This window comes from Hemicordylus capensis, chromosome 10 (genome assembly GCF_027244095.1).
Source record: "Hemicordylus capensis ecotype Gifberg chromosome 10, rHemCap1.1.pri, whole genome shotgun sequence".
Classification (NCBI taxonomy): Eukaryota; Metazoa; Chordata; class Lepidosauria; order Squamata; family Cordylidae; genus Hemicordylus; species Hemicordylus capensis.
This window is the reverse complement of record NC_069666.1, coordinates 4,755,501-4,762,459: the sequence shown is the minus strand read 5'-3', so window position 1 is coordinate 4,762,459 and position 6,959 is coordinate 4,755,501.

The window sequence follows — 6,959 nt, the reverse complement described above, 5'->3', positions numbered from 1 at the left end:
TCATATACCTACCTGATCATTCCCTATAACAAGTGGGGTAGCAATAAATCTTTTTTCTCTCCATTGTATATATACTGTGGAAACATCATTCAGGGAGTGCCAGCTGTATTTGCCTGGTGAAAAACATTGTTGGTTGCAACCTTTCAACTTGTACACACAAGAAAGGGTTAGATTAAGCAGAAGAGCAGATGTCAACCTCCAAGCATTTGAGAAGTCCCCCATCATATTACTGAACTCTTGCCCACTGAATGTAATCTACTTAATCCTGTATCTACTTAATCCGCCAAACATTTTTATCCTCACCCCCAAAACAGTGATAAGTTGCTCCTCAAGCTTTGAGGAGTTGCTCCTCAAGTCTGCTCCCCTGAGATCAAAAAGAGCGGAGATGTATTCTTGGAAGAGAACTCTCTATTCAGCCATATTACATGGCACATAGAGATTGAACTGATATGAGCTTGAAATGAAACAGCCCCGATTCAATTTGAAATGCTTCAAGTGTTTTGAGCACCATTTTGAGGCCTGTTTTTCTGGGGAGAGCTGGTCTACCAATTGGGATTGGCATGTAGACCAGTCCTCCAAGGTGGGCCGAGGTGCTAAGGGAGCCACCAGGCTGAGGGTGGAGGCTTGGTCTACCTGCCTTCCGCAGCAAGTAGACCATCCTTTCACCCTGAACTTGACACCTCAACCTGCCTCGGAGGACTGGTCTACTCAATAGGCCAGTCCTCCAATGTGGGCTGATGCACTAAGTCTGAAATGGAGGGTTGGTCTACTTGCTGACCCCAATTGGTAGACCAGCTATATCTGGACAAACAGCCCTGTTTTTCAAGAACAGTTTGTCTATGCATTGAGGTCAGCAAGTAGACCAGCTCTCCAACCTGGGCTTAGTACAACAGCCTGCCTTGGAGGACTGGTCTACCCACCAAGCCCAGTTGGTAGACTAGCTCTCCCTGGAAAAATCAGCCTCAAAATGGCACTCGAAACATTTTGAGTGTTTCAAGGTTGATTCGTCAAAAGAGTTGGATTTGGCCGCTGTTTTGACAAATCAACTTGAGAATTTTGCAATTCAATTTGAGCTTGAAACGAATCACAAAATCCATTTTGTGTACATCCCTAATGGCACAAACCGCCCTAGGAAGGTTGACTGAAAGTTCTCCTCAGAGAATTTTCAACTTGGATTTTGGAATGTGGAAGGTGAGTGAAAGGTTCTCCACAACTGATCCCCAGTTCTTACCTTTTGCACCGCTGTCTCATTTTATTTTATTTTATTTTATTTTATTTGAATTATACACCACCCTTCCTAAATAGCTCAGGGCACAGGGCAGTTTAAACTAAAATAAAAAATACAAAACAATTAAAATCAAAAACCAATTAAAAACAGATTAAAATTACAATTAAAACTGGATAACATTAAAATTAGATATAATTAAAAACCAGGCTAAAAAGATGGGTCTTTAAGGCTCTCCTGAAGGCTTCCAAGGAAGACAATCCTTTTATATCCATGGGGAGCATGTTCCACAACCTTGGGGCAACAACAGAGAAGGCCCTATCCCAGGTTGGTATCAGCAGGGATCTTTCCAGTAAAGATGGGGGTATCAGCAGGGATCTTCCCAACAAATGCTTGCTAGCTGCCATTCACCCCAAGAATCCCCCTCTTTGTGAAAACATGTTGCACTTTAGCATGACACAGAGTGTGTGTGTATGTGGTGGAAAGGAAGCTACTGGGAGAGTGAACCAGCAATGTTTTGCACCGTTGGTTTTGCTCCCACATACTTCTCCCCCCCAACCCCAACCCCCCGCTCCCCGCAAAAAAACCAGGAAAGCAAATTGGAGCATGGGGGCATCACATCTCAGGTCTACAATTTTGGGGGGAGATTTTTAAAAAATTTACATGTTCTGGATAGGATCCATTTTTAAAAAATAATCTCCCGATACCATGAGCATATGAAGCTCTCTTATTCCTAATCCTCACCATTAGTCCATCTAAGCTAAGGGTGGTGCCAAATTTCAAAAGTGAAATGCAAAGTTAATTCCTCCCAAGGCAAAATGTCTGAGAATTTTCAAGGGAAACCAAACCAGTTTCTAGAAGGCAAATGAATTGGGGGTGGGCGGGGGGGGGGTTCTGCACATCAGCACTCATATACGTTTTAGCATGCCTTTTCCGGATTGTTCCGTGCACTGCACACACAATATATCAGCCATTCCTATGACAGTCCTGTAAGTGTAATGGCTAAGACAGTGATCTATAAACCCAGAGTTCCCTGGTTCAAATCTTGCCTCTGCCACAAACTCATTAAACCATTCCTCTTCCAACTCCATCGGCAATATGGGATAACAGTACTTGCTTACAGGGTTGTTTGATTGCTTAGCATAAGCATATACTGCCTGTAACCAGAAATCTCCACGCAGATCACAAACCAAATTTTTAAAAAATCTATAAATGTAAAATGAAAATGTTCTCATTGTATTCCTTACCACAATCATTTCTTTCATTTTAAATTTAACTTGTTTATTAAGTTGAAAATGAAGTAAGTGATTGCCGTAAGGAATACAATGAGATAATACATGTGAAGGGTTGAAAGCACTACACAAATGCTATATGTTCTATATAGTATGATTCCTGGCAATGTCTAATGTGTATGCCATATTAATCTCCATCAAGGTATTGTGGACGATGTTGCTTTTCCCATTCCATTGTTACCATGTTGGAAGTTATATTTATTTATGTATTTATTTTATTCGTTGTTCAATTGCAATATCTCCAGTCCTAAAACTCATCCCAAGGTGGTTTGCAAAAGTTAATAAAACAGAGTTCCAAAAAATCACATTAAAATATTAAAAGCGATTAAGACCATCAAAACACCAAAACACCAAAAAAGCAACACCCATAAAAACAAAAGTGTATATGGGTATATAGCCCATACCTTGTTGCGAGGAGTGTTGTGTATCTTTTATGAATGTGTGTATTCATTTATTTATTCATCCAACCATCCATTTCTTTATTTCATGGATCAGGAACCTATATATGAGGAATGAGACCTAATCCCATCGGAAGTCGAAAGAATGCAACATTCCCAATGACTTGGAAAGCATCTCCTTGCTGGACTACAGTTCCCATCACACCCAGCCAGGCCATTGTGGCCAGGGATGATGGAGGTTATAGTCCAACAACAACTGGGGACCAGAATTTGAGCACCCCTGCCCTAGAGAGATGGCCTCCATCCCCATCCAGCTCTACCTCTTTGTGGGCAGAAACGTACCTTGTATACTAGCAAGAGAAGAAAGGGTGAAAACAAATATCTATCAAAGAATTCCACAGGCATACATCAGAGAGATTATGCAAGGAAAAATTTTGGATTCTTTTTTTTTTTTTAGAGCGCCCCTGAATTCTCGACCAAAGTATTAGTTAGTACTAGGTCGACATCAAACAAAAACATAGCTCCGTGGTATCTGTGATGTTTTATCCTCATCTTCATCAGAATCAAAGAGTACCACTTTGAGAGGCGGCAAGAAGGGGGGGGGTAGGTGAGAAGAAGGGGGGGTTCCCCTGTCCCTTTCAAATGAGATCATCTGCTTCATTAATATGCAGAATGAGTTGTCAATTGACCAAGCAACAAATGTACATCTTCCCATCTTCGTCTTCACTACTCTCTATGAATATTTTAAAACTGTGTGTGTGCATGCTTGCCCATTTGGGTTTTGAGATGAGGCTTATCACTGCACCACTCCCCCGTTCTAATTTTTATCCTTTAGCTGAGGGCTTTCCTCCCCACAAATCCCATGCCTCTCCGCCCGCTTTCCCCCCCCCCGCCACCTCTCTCTTCTCCCTTTTCCAGGGTGTCATTAAAAAATCTGATGCCAGGAGGAGCGACTTGGCAAGGTTTGTGATATAATTTGCAATCTGCAGTGTTTGCTGGCTAGGCCTCACCCCCCCCCTTCCCCACACACGCACACACTCCCCCCTCCTCCTCCTCTCTCTCTCTTTTTTAACCAGCCTGCCTTCTTGAGTCAATAGGGGGCATCCCTCAACTGTCTAAAAGAAAAATAGCAGAATACTAATTAGAATTCTATTGCTAGTATTCTCCCAGTTGCTGTGCTTATAGATTTCAAGCTCCTTTTGTTTGAATTAAATTGCCAACTTTCTGTTCTCCTCCCACCCCCCACCTTCAAAACCCCTTTGCAACCAGAGAGAGAGAGAGAGAGAGAGATTGAGAGAGAGAGAGAGAGAGAGAGAACGGGTGCCTTATTTGATTGAAGCCGGGGAGGGGGGAAAGGCCGTAGCTGTAAAAGCTTAGGAAATGTTGGGAGTTTTGTTTAAAAATTCCTGGTATGTTTTTCAGTCTTTCTGGCAGGGTTGCTGAAGGGAGGGAAAGGGGTGTTGAGGGGGGAGAGATTGGCGATAAGCAAAGACATTCTGCCCCCTCTCCCTGACACTGAAATTCTGGGGAATAGCCGGAATTCTGGGGAATAGCTCAGCAGTAGTTCCAAGCCAGATGGTTAAAGCTTGTCTAAAACCTTGGGATAAGATCACAAGGCTTGTTCATAGCAGAACACACAACATCTACTGTTATTCTGTTAATACCTCCTTTTGTGTGCCATTGTGGGAGGCAGAAAGACCAGTGAAAGCAGAAGGGAAGATGAGGGCAGGAGGCTGACAGAGATGTCATAAATGCAAAGGGGAAGAAAAAAAATCATATTTAACATTAATTTGTCTTCATAACCCGGTGAAAGCATTTGAGTCTTCTCATATTAAAAAGTCACCATGGACGGTAAAAGAGGTTTCTGCAGTGAGCGTGCTTTGTGTGGGGGGGATGAATTGTGAGAGTTACCAAGAGGAAAGTTTGCCCATATGTGAAATGTTTTCTCTTTCAGGGAACAGAGCGTGGAGACCTCACTGGGTTTCCACTAGAGAATCAGAGTGCCATAAGATCTTGATGCAAATAAGATGTCACATGTACCAGCAGATTCAGTGAGTGAGGTTGGTTAGCTGCAACTCTAGAGGTCTCGGTAAAGACTAAATTTGCATCTGCAGAATGGCAAAATTCTCTTGGATGTCACGCAAGAGCAAAACATTTAGTTGCCAACTGTATTATTTTCCTATAAATAATACAGGAAAATAATATGGATTATTTTGAACACTTTTACTGCTTGTCTGCAAAACTCAGGTTTTTCTTTCCAATAATGTCCAATAATCTTTCCAAATACTTGGGGTTTTTTTAAAATGTGCATTTCTATTTTATTTTACTTTTAAAAATAGTGCCTCAGTTGCTTTACTTCTCTGCTGTTGGAAAGGTCAGTTAAATGGCTTTAAAAGGGGACCCTCACTGGACTTATTTATATTTTCCAGAATTCATTTCCAAAGTTAAACTTAAATGAGACTGAACCAATTTTTTTTAAAGGTTATAATGTTCATGAATCCAGCTCAAATTGAAATGGATTCAATACATGCCATATCAGGTCAGGGACTGCTGTATAAAATGCAAAGCTGTATATGTGTTTACTCAAACACTAGCTTATGCAAATTGAAATATATTAGACAATATGGACAAACCATGTTAAATTACATGGGGAATCTGATGAAAGGTTGAAACCTTTGCCCAATGGAAGAAAACCTCAAGGTTGCTTTTTCTTCCTTTGAAATGACGCATTCTCATCTTTATAAAAATGGCCTTTTCCATTTCATATCCTGTTTGGATTTGACTCCTTCTTTCTCCCTGTAATATGCTTGTATTGCATTTTGCCTCCGTGCATTAAAACGCGCTCACACAACTGCATTAAAAGTGCACTGTTCTAAAATACCAGCTAACCAGATTCTTCTCTTATTATCCCCCCCACACCCGCTTTTGTCAGCGATAAGATCTGAAGGGAATGGTGGGGGGGGCGGTACACCATACAGACATAAGCCATTTCCCACCCACCACTCTTGGGGCCGCTGTATTTTTAATTAACAGTGTGTCGCACCGTAACCCTTCCTGGCCCCGGCGACGCATGCATATTTTATTTGCATTACTATAAAGTCCACAAATAATTTGATTATCATTTGCTGTATTGACGATGGCGTGTTTCGGACATGCATATAGGCGCCGCTTCTTAAGTTCTTAAGTGGCATATAGCGCCGACAAGCCAGGCCTTGATGTTTACAGGATCATGGAAACCCCGGAGCCAAGCAGGCCTTCCATCTCTTTGAATTACTTCCCCAATTCTGAGCCTCTGCATTGCCGGCCCTCCTTTATCTGTTCTTGTTATAAAAAGTGGCAGGAGGCAGAGCGTCAGGATGACCCACAAGATGGCATCTGTCACCAATCTGATTCCTCCTGCCTTCTGCAGGCCAAATTTTGTTTGAACCCGCGGTGGCCTCTGTCATATCCTCATTTTCCCTTCCACTCTGGGTCCTCCTCCTTAATCCCGTTTGTCCAGGCGGAGGCTGCGTTTATCCAGCCTCCGAACCTTCTTCTTCCCCCTTTCGTTTCTCCCCCTCTCCAAGAAGCCAAAGGAAAACTAATTTGAAATCTGTGCTTGGAATTTAAGTAGCAAAAAAGGAGAAAAGTCTCCCAGAAACTTTGCTGCAGCAGCAACTGTCTATCTCCCCCCCCCACTCCCCCCCGTGCTTTCCTTTTTTGGTTAGCCTTTGGCTCCAGGTGATATGTATCTCTCCCCGCTCCCACCCCCCTCCATAGCACAACTGGGCAGGTTCATATAGATGAGCATTTGAAATGCAAGATTAATTTAGGGCCTAAAGGTGAGGGAGTTGATTAGCGTTCTAATGAAGTTCTTTTGTTGATACTTAAAGGAAACGTAACATCACAAAGCAGACCAAATGTACAGTAAGCAAGCTTGTGTCGACTGGCCTGTTGTGTTCTTAATCCTGACCTTGCAGGACCCTTCATTGCAATGAGGGAAGCCACATTCTGTGCATATTAATTGGTGTTTTCCAGCAGTGGTAATTCCCCCCACCACCCCCA